Source organism: Paroedura picta, chromosome 17 (genome assembly GCF_049243985.1).
Source record: "Paroedura picta isolate Pp20150507F chromosome 17, Ppicta_v3.0, whole genome shotgun sequence".
NCBI classification, from domain to species: domain Eukaryota; kingdom Metazoa; phylum Chordata; class Lepidosauria; order Squamata; family Gekkonidae; genus Paroedura; species Paroedura picta.
The window spans coordinates 22168217-22184434 of NC_135385.1; the positions used below are offsets into that span (position 1 = coordinate 22168217).

General features: G+C 49.1%; 1 long non-coding RNA gene across 1 annotated transcript in view; it reads right to left on the bottom strand.

The window, feature by feature from the left end:
- Window positions 1-9876, bottom strand: part of LOC143827191 (uncharacterized) — a 139247-nt gene extending 129371 nt beyond the window's left edge. The window contains exons 1-2 of the long non-coding RNA XR_013227210.1: window positions 9862-9876; window positions 5400-5499 (exon numbers count right to left, since the gene is read on the bottom strand). This is a non-coding gene — a long non-coding RNA (uncharacterized LOC143827191). The remainder of the gene's footprint in view (window positions 1-5399; window positions 5500-9861) is intronic.
- Between the last annotated feature and the right edge of the window lie 6342 nt (window positions 9877-16218).

The window sequence follows — 16218 nt, forward strand, 5'->3', positions numbered from 1 at the left end:
TCTAAGGAGAGGTTGAGCAGGCTGTAAATCAGGATTGCTTTATAGGTGCATGGAATCCCACTTGACTGCAAAGAGACAGAACAGATGGTGGCTGAGGAGACTCCCAGATGCCTCTTTTCATAAATCTTCGAGCCAATGTTATCAGGGAAAGGAGTGAGAGAACTTCTGTTGCAGCTGTTTTCGGAAGGAAGTGGACATAACTTCTAGGCTGGCCCAGGGCTCTTCCCTGAGGCTGCGTTTTGGCACCACCTGGTGACTGAATACAAGTAATACGCCCTTACATTCCATTTGAGTGAGGCCAGTCCATGGTGGAAATCAGCCCCCCTGGATGGCTGCTCCCCATAAGTAGGAAGCTGCTTAGTACTTAGTGGGTTGGATTGTATGGATCTGCCCTGACTTTAACGTTACTATCTTATAAAATGGCAGCAACAAGAACAACGGCAGCGTGGATTTTGCGTTAAGGACACCAGGAGGGCCCTGTAGGATCAGATGAGTGGTTCACTGAGCCCAAGATTTTGTCTCACACCGCAGCCAATTGCTTGCTTTGGAAGGCTAACAGGCCTTGCCCTTGACGCTGCCTCTGGGCATTAGGATTTGGGCATTTGCAGTGCTGCAAGTCCCCCCCCCCCCCAGTTCCATCTTGGTTTCAGCACTGAAATAAATAATCACTGGCTAAAACACACAGAAAAAGATCCAAGACATTTTGAACATAGGAAGCAAGCTCAGGAGGATGGCTATTGGCTAGTGCCTGTGCCATTACCAACTCTTCACTTCCCTCTCTCTTGGGGTGTGTGTTAAGTGCCATCGAGTAGCTTCTGACTTATGGTCACCCTATGAATTCATGACCTCCCACGTGCTCTATGGTTAACAGTCTTCCTTGATAGAGTTGATTCCTCTCACGATGGGGGTTGTGTCAGTTAACAGGAAAGGTCACTACAGTTAATTTCGGTGGAAGAGAAAGAAACTTGCCAGCTCACTAAGAAAGAGTAGAAGCCTGACAGCCTGTGTGTGTCTCTCTCTGAGGCTCCTCCCCTAGATCTCCCCTTAGCCCATTTGGCTCCTCCCCTTCCCCCCTAACCAAAGCAGCTCCATTCGCCTCCACGACAACCAGATGAGCCCCCAACCTCAGAAATGAAAGAAAGAAGCATTTGAAACTCCACCTTGGGTTTCTGGCCTCCTTTCTCTATACTTGACATCCCAGAAGGCTATTTTCTACACAATACTTAAAAGAGAGTGGAAGGGAAAGAAACAAACAAACAGAATGCCCCTAAACGAATCGTCGTCTGAAGAGGACCCGGAACAATGGATTTGATTTAGAGTGAAATCTATTTACATGAAAATGGAATCCATTTTTATTCTATTTGCTTCAAATAACTGGTCCAAGCTTTTATAAACTCCCTTCGGAGCTGTCCATCTTCCCTATGCCAGCTGTCATTCTTGGTTGCAAGAGCTACCACCCCAAGCCCATGTCATCGGCTTCCTGTACTGGGTGAAGACAGCCAGATTGGATTCCGTGACTAGGCTCTTGGGAAATCACAACCAGTCACTGATCAAAATATCATTTAGGTACCCAAAGGAACCGAAAATACTGTCAGATACTGTTCTCTCCCATTTCATCCTTACAACCAGTTCCTCTAGAGGGCCAGCAATGGTGCTCCTTCTCTTCATAAGGACATTGGAAGGGCCCTGCTGGATCAGACCAGGGGTCCACCTACTCCAACATTCTGTCTCACACCATGGCCAACCATTTCCTCTGGATGGCCAACAATAGGGCAGAGAGGATGAGGCCTTCCCCCGATGCTCCTTCCTGACTCTGGGATCCAGAGGTTGACTGTCTCTGAATGTGGACGTTCTACCTCAGGGGGTTTTGAAGGCAAGAGATGTTCAGAGGCAGTTGGCCATTGCCAGGATTGATCTAGTGACCTGGGACTCCCTTGGTGGTCTCCCATCCCCACTGCAAATCAGAGCTGACCCTGCTTAGCTCCCAAGCTCCACTGAGATCAGGCTAGCCTGGCCGCTCTAGACCCAGGAAAGAGGTGGACAACCACAGGGGTGGCTCACCACTGCCTTCCTCTGCAGGGCAATCTTGGACTTCCTAGTAGCCTCCCATCCAAGTACTGACCAGGACTGATCCTTAGTTTCCGAGACCTGATGCTATCGAGCTAGCCTGGGGCACCCGGTCCTGGTCTTTCAGAGCTCACGCCCTCACCCCCATGCTCCTGCCCAGAATAAGCTGCTTCAGAGTGTTGCTTCATTGGGAGCGACCTTCAATAATGCAACCAACAAGCAAAACCCAGCCGCGAGGTGAGGTGAGAGCTGGTGGATGCAGCACTCTGGGTTCCTTGGGCTCCCCCAAACCCTTAATTATTTACTGAAGTTATTTCTGATGTGCCCCGGGCCACTCTCTGGGAATTACCAGCGCACTCGCCTCACAAAGCCACTCGCTCGGTTCCTCCGTCCTTCTCCCTCAGATGTATGCATCATTAGGTCAGAACAAAATCTTTCCCCTTGCATTATTAAGGAGACATTTGCAGCAAAATGTTTCCTCGTTGCCAGCGCAGGTCCTCGCTCCTATCTCCCCGCTTTTAAGAAAGGGACGTGCTGTTCCCTTGAATTCTCGCTTGTGCCTCGGACGAGGGGAGGGCAGAGGCCCCGCGAAACACAAAGCATTCGGAGAAACGGGGCAGAGACGTGGCCATGAGGGGGCCGAATCGAGGAGGACTATTTTGAGGATGGGCGTTGAATATTCCGGTGGATTGAGGAGCAACTTTTTCTGTTTGGACAACTGATTGGTTTCACCACTGCACAAGACTCTTTAGCCCTCGAAAGACAAATGGCACTAGGGCATTATGGGTATGGCTGAGAGGAGATTTGTTTCCAAGCAGAGACGTACCCTCACATCTACCCTCACAGAGGATCGCTCTGCCTCAGGGCTCCCTGGCTTTTTTCAGTCAGCCAGGAGCTCCAGAATTCGGACACAGTGTAGGGGGCGTGGTCTCAAAATGGCCACCACAAAATGGCTACCGCAGGAGGCAGAGTCTGCCACAAAATGGCTGCTGTCGCTTGTCTTCAGCCCTACCATGTTGATTCTTCTGCCATGGCGGCAACTGCCACCATGGTAGTGCATTTAAAAAATTGGCACTGTCAATCAAATCTCCACAGCCAATCCAAAACTCTGCTGGGGGAAAGTCTCACCTTGTCCTGCCCCCTTTCTATAAACAGTTGGGGGCAAGTCTTCTTGAATGGCAGCTGCAGCAGCTCATGAGGGCAACCCCAGAGTGCTCCCCCCATTACTGCTGAGAGTGCCACCTAGAAGAGGGATGAGGAATGACCGCTGTGATCCTTCAAGCACAGTCAGCTCCTTCTTCTCCTTATACAGCAACTACAGAACATAAAGGAATCTCTCCTTCTATTGGGCAGCCTCTATCAGGTGGCATCATGCGTAGAGACCTCCCTCCCTAAATGCTAACTTTGCAATTCTGGACTTCCTCCGGGGTCTCCCATCCAAAACTAACCAAGGCAAACCTCGCTTAGCTTCTGAGATCTGACTTTGTAAGCCGGCCCAAATTTCACCCTCCTAGCCGTTGGCTGGAATCGGAAGACAAAAAGCCCAAAGAAACAAAACTGTGCAAACGTTTGCGTGCTGCCCATCCCGGAACATGCTGGAGCACTGAGGCATATTTCCCCATAGAGGTGGGGAAAACACAATCGACAAGACAACCAACCTGCCAAACAAAAGCCAAAGGCACCTGGACCGGGTGAAGGCTAATACCGGCCTTCCAAAATGACAGAGAAGGAGAGAGAGAGAAGAGAACCAGAATCACAGAGGGTGGGAAGAGACCCCAAAAGCCCATCCAGTCCAGCCCCCCACCTTCTGCTAGGCAGCTCACTCTCCGATGCAGGAGACCTGGATGTTTACATGCAATTTTGCTTATGAGTATCCCGCTCCTAGCTTCTTAATAAGCTTCCGCAGCCTCGCGCAGGTAGTTATATAGGATTTCGAGGGGCTGGAGGCAGATGCTTCTCCGCCGTGCCCCCCTTCCCCCGCTTTTGAGTGTTCGGACCACCTATGTCAAGCCGTTCTCCGCTGATTGATTTATCTTGCTGATGTTCCGTGGCCGTTGTCTTTATTGCTGTGTGCTTATGAGAAATGGAACCTTTCTTTAAAAAGGGGAGGGAGGGAGGGGGATCGGAGGGAGGCGAGAGCTCGTGGCATTGTTTGTTTATAGCTTCTTTGAGCATTGGTTCACGTCCCTTGGATTCGGCTGCCAATGTAAGGGATTAAGGGGCTAAGTGAGTCTGACTGGCCCGGGGATCTTTCGGCGACGTGGCTCCGGCTTTACCCTTTCGCAGGCAATTTTATTTAACCCAGGGAAAAAAAGTCCCTCGACGCCAGGGCCGCCAACGACGAGATTGCCGATCTTCGGGACAATTCAATCTCTTCTTTTGCAATTTCTGGGTAGGAACGGGGTGGCCCGCGGAGGGGGGGGGGAGGAGTTGTTGTCGTTGACCGAATTACAAATGGTTGCATTTTAAAATAAAAAACGAGCCGGCGGTTTTAATAACTGCCTGCCTGCAACAAATTGGTTAGCGGAGATTAGAAGATGTCCTTCTACCCTTTCCGTGGAGCAACAGATGTGCCTAAACTCCTGTCCCCTGTCGTATTCTATAATAATGACCCTCATGCCTATAAGCTCGCTCTGCTGGTTTTTCTTTCTCCTTATCAGACTGTTTTGTTTTTTTTACTCTAAGGTTTTGAACAGCTTGAGATCCGAGTTTCTCGCAGGCAATCGCTAAACATTTAACTGCTAAGTCAGTTTTCCGATCCTCATCTACAAGGAAAAACTGGTACATCCCAAACCGGTTCAGTCTTTCTGACCATACTTGTCCTGTCTATCTACCTGAGAGATGTTCCAACATCCACCAGTTCAGCTTCCATCCTCACAGCCATTGGGAAGGGACATGGCAGAGCCACTGCTTGACATGCAGAAGGTCCCTGGTTTGATCCCCGGTATCTCCAGTTAAAAGATCTGGCAGGAGGCAATGTGAAAGACCCCCACCTGAGACCCCAGATAACCGCAGCTGGTCTGATTAGCCAATGCTGACCTTGATGGACGCATGCTCCGATCTGGTATAAGGCAGGTGATTGTGTCATGCATATGCTGATTGTGATGTGCAGACAATACTTCAGGAGCGATGCTTATGAGCCATTCAGGCCTGTTCACTGGGGAATTTCCCCATACAGACCATCAAACACGCTGCACATTAATGACCCTGCCATAGCCTGACACTAGTCATTTAACTTAGAATGAAATTGTTATATATATATATATATATATATATATATATATATATATATATTTACACACACATGACTAATTTTTTTTTTTAGTTCTTACCATTTGGTGTTCTTCTGAGCTGGTCTGAACCTGTTGCAGGCGGAGCATGTTCATTTTCACACAGCCACACTGGAGACATAGGTTTCCACCGCTGCCACCCCTGCGTTAAAAAAGCAAAAAAAAAGAACCGTCATCATCATCATCATCATTGAATTTATATGCCACTTCTTGCCATCAAGCAGTCTCCAGACAACGATGAAAACATAAACAGAATCAACTAAGGAAAAGCTAAACGGAAGAGGTATACTTTGCAGGCCCCGGGGAACCTACATAAGTGCCCTAGGATTCACATATTTATTTATTTTCACATGCAGGCAGGATTGAGAAGAATATAAAGAGGGTCCAGCAGGGGGTGTCGGACAAGGTGTGAATTCAGCATAGCTAGAACAGGAACCTCATGATATTCTTCAAATTATCTCCCCCCAGCGTTCTGATTGGCTCGATGGGAGGCTCCCTGCTCCCTGGAGGCCACCATCTCCCTGCTTGCCTCCAGGAGAGACTCAACGACTGCAGACAGATCGTTCAGACCGACCGTAGCTACGACTCCCTCTCCTCTTTTCACAAAGCTGCTTCCCTCCACATTATGTCCTTCCCTGAAGCAGCTCGGGGCTCTGCCCCTCTCTGCAAATCGAAACCCTGCCAACGGTTTCCAGGCCGTACCAGGGCACGAATCCTCGGCACAGACGCTCTGAGTCACCGGCAATTCCCTCCCCGGTTGAGACACCTGGAGGAGAGGGAGGGGTGAAATTCCCAGCGAAGCCGGGCGCATATTCCCGGCGCGATGCATTACGGCATCTTGTGTGGGTGTCAATTATCAGCACCAAATTGTTTGTATTCCTTCAGGGGTTTCGGGGCCTAATGCGTTTGCTCAGACACCTTTCTTTCTTTCTGTTTTTCCAGGTCATTAAGACGCAGTTGTCAAAAGAATGGATGGATTAAGCTTTTTAATCTTTTTTAATGTTGGGGGAGGGGGGCGAGCGTGGAAAAGGGAAGCGGTTTCACCGCCACCGTCTTTGCCGGCAACTTCAGCCGAACTCTCGTGTTCTTATCAGGGGAAGGCCTTGGCCCCTGTGTCCCACTGCTGGACCTTCAGTGGTCCCATGTGTAAGACAGGATGCTAGACTAGATGGACCATCCGTGGTCTGATCCAGCAGGGCTCTTCTCATGCTCATACAATTAGAAGGCAAAAGGCACGCTAACCTCATCAAGCAGCGTAAAGACTAAAATCTGACCCTGGACAAGGTCAAATTGTGCTCGGATACACCCAGTTTGCGAAAGGTGAAACAGTCTAGGTCAGTTCCTGGATCGAAGACCCCTTGAGAATTTCATGACTGAGGAAGCTCGGAATAGAGATGTAACTATAACACATCCAGAATGTGCGCGTCCCCTACAATGTGAAGAGGATAACCATAGCAACATCTTCCAGAAAATAGAAACAACGTCGAGCGGAGAAATCCCAGCTTTGGGATTAGCTGTTTGCACAAGCGGAGAGCGCAGGGCTTCATTAAACGTTTATTTAATTCCGAAGCAAGGAAAGTTGAGTCCAGGAGAAGGTGTTCATTAGCGAACGCAGGAAATTAAAAGAGAAATGTACAATTCGACATAAATTATACATTTTACGAGGCAAATAGATCTTTTTTTACGCGGCCTGTTAAAATAATGAATAATAAAGGAAATAATGAGAAGACCAGAACGGGAGTAACAATTATTCCAAGTGGAGCGATCCATCACGCAGATTAGAGGATTCAAATGACCGTGTAGATTCGGGACGTTCGTGGAGAAGCATTTACGAAATTGCCTCTTGGCAAAAGCCGGTCCCTAAATTAGCCCACGATACAGGTATTTTCATAGTCCTGGGCCCATTTTCATTTCTGCTGTACGGGGGAGATCGGACCCCTGAGCAAAACGTACCGATTGAAATATTTCTGCCCCGCACTGCCTTCCGTTGGAAAAGCAGCCGCTTAAGTTGGAGGAGGAGGAAGACTCAGTTCCGGTCGCACCATAAGGACGGACTACATTTCCAGGGTGCAAATTTCTGAGAGTCGCCACTTCCTTCATCTTGTCCCTCCCGAAGGGGCCTCGACCGGACTCGGACCTCGTTTTTCTACCGTAGACCAACCCACCTGAAACTGGTTTGGAGCAACGCACCTTAGGTTGAAAGAATATCTCTTTATTGAGAAGCCTGGTAGGGGGAACCAACCTACAGGGGTCAGTCTTGTCCCTGATTGGTGTAGTGGTTAGGAGTGCGGACTTCTAATCTGGCATGCCGGGTTTGATTCTGCGCTCCCCCACATGCAGCCAGCTGGGTGACCTTGGGCTCGCCATGGGACTGATAAAACTGTTCTGACCGGGCAGTGATATCAGCCTCACCCCCCCACAGGGTGCCTGTTGTGGGGAGAGGAAAGGGAAGGCGACTGTAAGCTGCTTTGAGCCTACTTCGGGTATAGAAAAGTGGCATATAAGAACCAACTCTTCTTCTTCTTCTTCAAAATTATTCCTTGCTTGACTGCTTCCTACATGAACCCCCCCCCCTTCTCCCAGCATGGAGAGAACAAGGAAAGTGTCCTTCCAGTCATCTGGAGGGATGCATTCAAATGTTTCTTATATTTAGCTGCCTTGTGGAGATCATGGCCGTGAGATGCGCTGGCGGCACACCTGGATGGCTTTAAAAAGGGGGTCGGGCAGATTTATGGAGGAGAGGCCCCTGGGTGGACGTTCACGCCTCTTCTTGGCCTACGGAAGGGCCGACAGTTCCTCCGCTGCTTGGTTTTCGGATTCCTGCAATCCTGTTTTTGCATTTCTTACATGTCAGCCTTCTACGACTTTTTATTGCATTCTTAACATCCCAATATTTCCTGAATGCCGTCCATGTCCCCCCGTGCACTGCGAAAAGAGAAGAGAGGGAGAGGGAGAAACGAACACAGTAAATCGGTAAGTGCATGTCTGGAGCTCCTACAAATGCTAAGCGAAGGCTGCAATCCGAGGGACATTTGTTTCTCTGGGAGTAAGCCCCATTGAATAAAACGGGACTCCGTTCGGAGGAGATCCACCTAGGCTTGCTTCCTAACAGTTCAGAATGTCTTCCACTGAACTCGACGGGCGTAACCCTGGAGTAACTCCGCGTGAGATTGCTGTGCAAATCTCCTCTTGCCCCCGTTGCCCTTCTCTGGCGGATCTGAGATGTGACCGTATTTTTAAGCAACACATTTGCTGAACCCACCCAGCAGAAAGGAGAAACTCCAAGGACAAGTTCTGTGAATCTTTAAGGAAACAGAGTGGTGTCTTTCCCTTGCTTTCTTTTTGGGGACACAGCTGGTCGTGTCTTAATACATTTCTGCTTATATAACCAAAGAAAGCAGTGCATTTTCATTACAGCTCATCTACGCAGACGGGAGGGCTCATTTTTGGGGGGAGGTCTTTTTTCACCTGACTCCTGTGCATCTTATTCCTGGTGACAATCGGGAAAATCCATAAAATCCCGGGAAAGTTGTCTCCAGCTTTCTGATGTGGGGAGAGGTAACTCTCATACATCAGAGCTCCCTTTTCAGAAGTCTGTAACTTTTTTTGGGGGGGGGGGCAGTTGGCCAGACCAATTTCCCCATCTCCTCCTGGCTTCCCTTCCTTGTGACTGACTTCCAATATCCTGTGCTTCAGAAGAGCTCTGCTGGATCACACCAGTTCTCCATCTTTTCCAGCATCTTGACTGGGCAACCAGCTCCTCTGTGGGTCCAACAAGATGGCACAGAGGCTGAGGCCTTCATAAGAACCAAAGAAGAAGACCAGGGAGGGTCCATTTAGGGTCAGACCAGGGAGGGTCCATTTAGTCCAGCATCCTGTCTCACCTTCTCGCCTCCGGACCATGAACAACAGGGCATGGAGGCCAAGGCCAACTCTGATGCTCTGGATCCAAAGGTTTCGTGCCTCCAAATGTGGAGGTTGCCCTCAGTCCCCATGGCGCAGGACCCGGGCAAGGACATTTCTACCCCTGCTAAAGTCCCAAATGAAGCGCTTCCATTCTGTAAACCACATCAGCTTCCATCTCTTCCTTCCTCTGGGAACAGGGGGCTGGCCAAGGCCTTGCCCACAATGAAGGCTGCCAGGCCTGGCTCTACAAGTCAGAGATGACAGACCGGCTGTGTGCCCTCTCCCTCTCTGGGGATCAACAGAAGGAGAACCAAAGGTGCAGGTGAGTGGTCATCGAGTGGGTGCTGACTGAGGGAGGCATCCAATTCTTCTCCTCCATTTCTCATAGGAAGGGCGGGATGAGAACCAGGAGCAGAGCTGGGGATGACTTGCAATCGCAGAGGGTTATTTACTTTTTTAATTCCAGGAGGCGTGTCCCGCATGGTGTCCACGGCGAACCAAAGAACGGGATCACCGCTGCCTGCAAACTCAATCCCAGGGCCGCTTCCGGCGTCTTTTGGCAGTGACATATTTATTGCCCCCGCCTTGCAAAGCTCACCACTTGCTCGAAGGAGAAAATTACATTGTTCGCTCCTTGTCAACATGCTGGGATATATGCGCCAACTGCGGGGGGTTTTGTGTCAACAATTGCCAGGATGGGCAGGCGGCAATCTGTGGCAGAGACAAAGGAGATGTTCTTGGGGAAGAAAAATGTCTCTGGGTCCTTGGAAGCATCCCAGCCCTCATCTTGCCCTGAAGAACAGTCTTATATTTCTTGTCCTCAGAACTTGGGGACGTGATTTATTCAAGCAATTCCTGCCCAGTCCAATCCAGGTGGGCCCCAGAGGTCTTCCAGAACTGTAGCACATCCCCAGGCGGCAGAGATCAGTTTCCTTGGAGAGACCTACTGGGATAGGTCTTCACCCTACAAGTGAGGAGCACGTGAAATTCCCTGCTGCAGGAACTGGGTGAAGCTACAAATATGGACAGCCTCAAGAGGGGATAGGAGAAACATCTGGAGCAGAGGTCCATCGGTGGCTCTTAGGCACTGGAAGACTCAGGATGGGGCAGGGATGCTATCCATCCATCCATCCATCCATCCATCCATCCATCCAAGGGTTTGTATGCTGCCCTTCTCAGTGGGACTGTCTCGGCTGAAGGATGGGATCAGAGCAAAGCATCTAGGTGGACGGAGAGAGTGATGGCCAGGGTCTTTCATCTTGGCTGCACAAAAGTTGTGATGCTTGTGGAATGCATACGTATCTCTCTCCCCCTCCCCCCCAGTTTTAGCCTATTTATCTTTCAATGCCATCACATGACAAACTACGTTTCCCTGCATATATAATTGTGTATAACTAACTCATCCCTAAACACTAATTAGCGGAGCTAATTAATCCTGAGAAGTGAAAATTATTCTTCCTTGGAGATCGCTTTCACACTTAAGGGGGGAAGAAAACAGAGAGCGTGCGGAATATTCATTTGACTTCTTAAAATACCAGGCCCACGCTCCCTAAACAACATCCCAAAATAATTTAGTTAACAAAGGAAAATAATTCTGAAAAGACGGGGAAACGGTTGCGGTTGAGGCAGAGTCGAAACCCTGCCTGGTGCCGATGGGCTGTCCCGGGAGAACGTCTCCTCTGTAAAGTTCTGTCCGCGATGGGCTTATCGGTGAACGCATTGCTTGCCGTTAATTTGTGATTTTTAGAGAAGGAATTACATGCAGGGTGGAGACAGACCTTCTTCACCCTCTCTCCAAAGACTACAATTCAAGGGCAACCAATGAAGCCGAAGGGCAGTAGGTTCAGGGCGGGCAAAAGGAAGTACATCTTTACACCGCTAGTGATCAAGATGGGGGGTTCGCTGCTAGAGGACATGATCACAATCGCAGGTATGGCCAACTTTAGAAGGCGGAAAGAGAGAGGCAGGGAGAAAAGGTCTATCAGCGATGACTAGCCACTGTGACTAGAGGACCTCCACATTCAGAAGTAGACCGTCTGAATCTCAATGCCTCTCTGCCCTATTGTCGGCCCTCCAGGGAGACTGTGTGGCCCCGGTGTGAGACAGAATGCTGGACTAGATGGACCCTCACTGGTTAGGTTCTTATGAAAGTCTTAGCCTCTATGCCCTCTAGTTGGACCCCCAGAGGAACTGGCTGGCCCCTGTGGGAGACAAGATGCTGGGAAACATGGTTCATTGGTCTGATCCAGCAGAGCTCATCTGATGTTCTTAGGAAGGCCTCAGACTCCACGCCCTGTTGCTGGACCTACAGAGGAACTGATTGACCACTAGGGGAGGCAGTAGGCTGGACTTGATGGACCAGAAGAGTTCTTCTGATGTTCTTCTGAATCCATCAAAAAGCATAAACACCGGGCTTAGATCAGGACATCCACTGTGGACTGTGTGTCCTTCGTAACAGGGAGCAAAGTCCCATGATTGGAACCCGTCTCCCTTTCCTTCAGGCTGTTAAGCAAGGGGATCATGCCCCCAAATAAATGAAGAAAACACATGCTGCTCAGGGATTATAATAGGAAAGACGGTGCGGGATGATCGATGGGCAATTCTGTCGAAAGCTGGGGGGGCGGGCGGGAGAAGGACATCCATCACTGTAGATCCTGCATGCCGATGATGCAGAACCGCAGAAATGCACAGTGCGGCTCTGCGATGGCAGCCAGAATTGCAATCAGAGTGAGGTATGGCCAACAGCCGGCATTTCAATATTGGGATTAAATGGCTTCCAGTGGATATTCCCAAGCTATAAACAAACAGGAACATTTCCTTCCTTCCTTCCTTCCTTCCTTCCTTCCTTCCTTCCTTCCTTCCTTCCTTCCTTCCTTCCTTCCTTCCTTCCTTCGTAATAAGTAACAAAGCTACTGCAGATATTAAAAATCATATATTAAAAATCAATTTCCTTTGGGGACGGAGCAATATTAAAACCCTGAGGATTGCTGGGAAATTTGAGCCATGCTTCATCTTTCCTAGCTTGCACGCTGAGCTGTCCCTCAGGCAGACTTACAGTTTTGGGAGAGACCAGCTAAGCTTGATTCTCTGTTTGGGGTGGGGAAGGACCTTTTGGCAGGTGCGGTTGGGGGTCCTGGCATGATGGCTTAAGATCTAGAGTTCAAGTAGATCCCATTCACATCCAGATTGCAAAGAGGGAGAAGAAAAAGGGAAGATGAAGACTAATTTCTCTGGCATTCAGGCCCAGTCATAACATTCCTCACCATGAAGCATTCATTTGTGGTGAGTTTTTGGGGAGCGAAGGAAAAAAAACACAGGTCCACAATTCAGTCCCCCCTCCCTTGCCCAAGGGAGCATCCATTGCTAACTAGCTGTGGGAGCACATTTGAGCGCTGCCCGCATTGAGCCAAAATAATAATAACGAAAAGCCATTAATGGAAGCACGATGGAACGGGGACCTCCGCAAACCTGGCAAGGAAGTAATTAACTTGAAATTCACTTCAATTAGCAGGAGAGGTGTAAGAAGCGGTCGCGGGACCCTCGAGTGGAGGGGAGCATGAAGGGACGCCCACGCGGGAGACCCCACATGGGATGCCGAGAAGGCCTGCCTTCGATGAGGAACAGAAGGCTCAGAGATGGGGGACAAAACTCCAAGCGGAGAGGAGGAAAGGATTCAACAGGTTAAGGGGCCCGGGGAGGAGAAGCAGCGGAAGCTGTTCTAGATGGACACCAAAATCTTCCTGGAGAATAATCAAGAGCCCTAGAGTAGGACCAGAAGACGAGAGACGTATCAACAAAAAAACGGGGGAGGGGGAGAACTTCATGAGAGAATCGGAGGTGGCCAAAGGTTTGTGTGGGATGAAAAGCTGTTAAGACAAAGGCTCCCCTAGTTCGACAGACCACAGAATCCCAAAATACTCTACAAGTCGTTGCAAGTTGAAATGCAAAACCCCCATAACTGCAACCAAGCCAGTTCTGATCACACTTGCTCTAGGAAGGAGCTGCTGGGTGCAGAAGAAAAAAACAAAGAAATGCAGAATAGAAACAAGAAGTGGAGCCTGAGACATACTGATGAGGTGTTAAAAAAAAAAAAGAGAGAAATAAACAAAATGCAATTTTTATTTGGACGGGAGACAGAGGACTCGGGACTGCTTACATTTAAGGAGACGGAAACAATGCTAATTTACATCACCAAATGTGACAGGAATGGAGACACACTGACATGTCCCACAGTAAAAGAAAAAAGAAAAAGCAAGAAAGAAATCACCTAACAAGGTCATTGTGGCTCCGGCAATTACTCTGGCAAATTGCTCGGGCGGAATAAAAATCTAATAACACAATGTATAACCGCTCAATTGTCTCCTCGCGCCAACGTGCTCCTCGATGAGCAAATTTATTTCTCTAAATTAGGGAAATGATAGAGTAGTTTGCGTCGAAACACCTCGCAAGGAGCGCTATTAAGAAGGTGGCTTTTTCGTCTCTTTCTACCTCCTTTCCCGTTGCCGGAACAAAACCCAGGTACATTTTGAGTGCACCAACAGAACCACAAGCCATGACCTTGGGCTTCTCCTCACTCTCAACCAGCCACCAACCTTTCGCCAAAACCTAGCTCTGGAGGAATTTCAAGGAAAGAAAAAAATCTATAGCTCTTTTGTTGAGATCAGCGACAATTCTCTGGACACAACCTTCCACAATCGATGTCAACTGCCCACCTCAATGCAGCTGCAATGCAGTGGCTAGCTGCCAACTGGACAGGTTGGGTTGGATTCAAGGGACTCGGAAAAGGGTCTTTGTGCTAGGCGTTTAGCAAGCCATACAAGAGAGCTGGGAAAGGCCTTGCCCAATGAAATGGGTTGCCAGTATTTCGGGACAGACAGGTGCAAATTCTTTTTCATGCAAGATCTCTGAGAAATCCCCGACTCTGGTGGCTTTAAAAAGGACACGGGCTCCCCCACCAGGAGTCTGGCGATCAGTGGGTATCAAATGTCCTCTGTAGGGGGGTCCTCCATCCTTTTTGAGATGGCAGGCACATTTAAAATTCTGTCCCAGTGAGTTGGGTGCAACTGCAAAATGGCCGGCATGGGAGGTGGAGCCAGCCCCAAAATGGCTGCCATAGAAGGTGGAGCCACATATATCCACACAGAGGAAGACTAACTGTAGGGGAGATGTGGAGTAATTTTTATATAATTCACTGCCTCAGACACATTATTGTAATTTGTACAGCCAATCAGGTTTCCAATGGCCAATCAAAAGCCATGCTGAACAAAAGCCCCACCCATTTTTTTTTGGCAGATACCAGGTAAGGGCTCTGACTGCAGTATTCCTTCCATAAAATTTACCACCCTGTTCTCCTCTCCGGCAACTGCTGCTCACAGATATTCTGCCATGGAATCTGGAAGCTTCGCTCCTATTGCAGTGTGGCCTCCGTATTCTCTGATATCCGACGTAGTACCTTTTACCATTGCACAAATACCTTCTCTCTCCCGCTCTGCTTTATTACGCCTCGCCTTCCTCTCAGTTTGGCATCTCATTTTTTTTTTTTTACGTTAATAATTTTTCTCCCCTTTCGCTTCCCCCTTGTGACCAGTAACCGTTGGTTATAATCGAAAAAAAGATCAGAAAGCTCTGTTAGCTTGATAATGATGTACCATTATATTATGATCCATTTCTAAATAAGATCCATCAGGGAGTTGGGGGAAAAAATTAATATATACATTTGGTACTTTGGCAGTACCGCACTGAAAGAACATTCTGTGCTCCTCGTAGGGCAACAGAAAGTGATAGATTCCTCTCAAGAAGTACAAGAGGGATTCTGCTGTTAACTTTAATGGCTAATTTCTTATGTCTCTAATTATGACTCGGCGCGAGCAAAAATTTAATTCGCTCCTTGCCAAGTTACAGTCGCTCGACTTTCTCCTACGTGGGGCTGGAGTCAGACAAAAGTGACCAAGGGAGAGAGAGGCGGTCAAGGAGAACTTGTGGAGATGGTTCACACTTTCCTTTCATCCTGTACTTATTTCTCATCAAACAGATTTTGGGCCACCACTCCCATCGTCCTCTTGAGACCAAGCTCCACCTGCGTCCTTGATATGAAAAAACCAACCAAACAAAGCAGTGACTGGCTACGTTCACAATGCTGACCTCCAGGTGGGGATCCCCTGGAATCACAAGTCACCTCCCCATGTCATAGATCAGTCTCCCTGGAGAAAATTGCTTGCTTGAGGGTTGGCCAAACTGGCTCTCCAGTTATCCATGGACAACAATTCCCACAAGCCCCTGCACGCATGAGAATTGTACTCCATGGACATCTGAAGAGCCAGCCCGGCTGCAGAGGACGCACTCTGGGGCATTACACCTCCCTGAGGTCCCACCCTTCTCTATGCCCCTCCCTCCCCAGGCTCCACCCTCCCCCCAACCTGGAACTAGCAACCCCAAATTGCAGCATCCTGCTTGAGAAAAAGGAGCAGTCAGTGCAACATCAACTGCCTCCATCTGGGTTACGCTGAAGGGCCCATCTCTCTTCACTGCTTTTTCTTTGGTGTTGCAAGGCGGCAGAGAAATCAGCCAACTTTGGGACCAGGAACGCCATATTTTTAACTCATATTTAAAAAAAAAAAAACCCTGCCCGTCCTCCACGCTGAAAGCTGTTGCTGTTTCTCTGCACTCTCCCTTTTGCCTCTGGGATATTCGAGAGACGCGTGTGCCTTCTGTTCTAGGCGATGTCGCCGGCTTCCTCAGTGGTGGAGGAGATGGTGCCATGGCCTGGAGCACTTTGCTGATGAGCTCCCCCTCCCAGCGATTCCGTGTCCGCACGGGGCGCTTGCATTGTTTCCTGTTTGCCCTTGAGCTGTGGATCAAGCATCTCCCCGCCCTCCCTCCGCCGCACGCACGACTCGCCTGGTTTCATCCCTGGTTCTCCAGGCAGCCGAAAGCTCTCGGATGTTTTTCTTTCCTT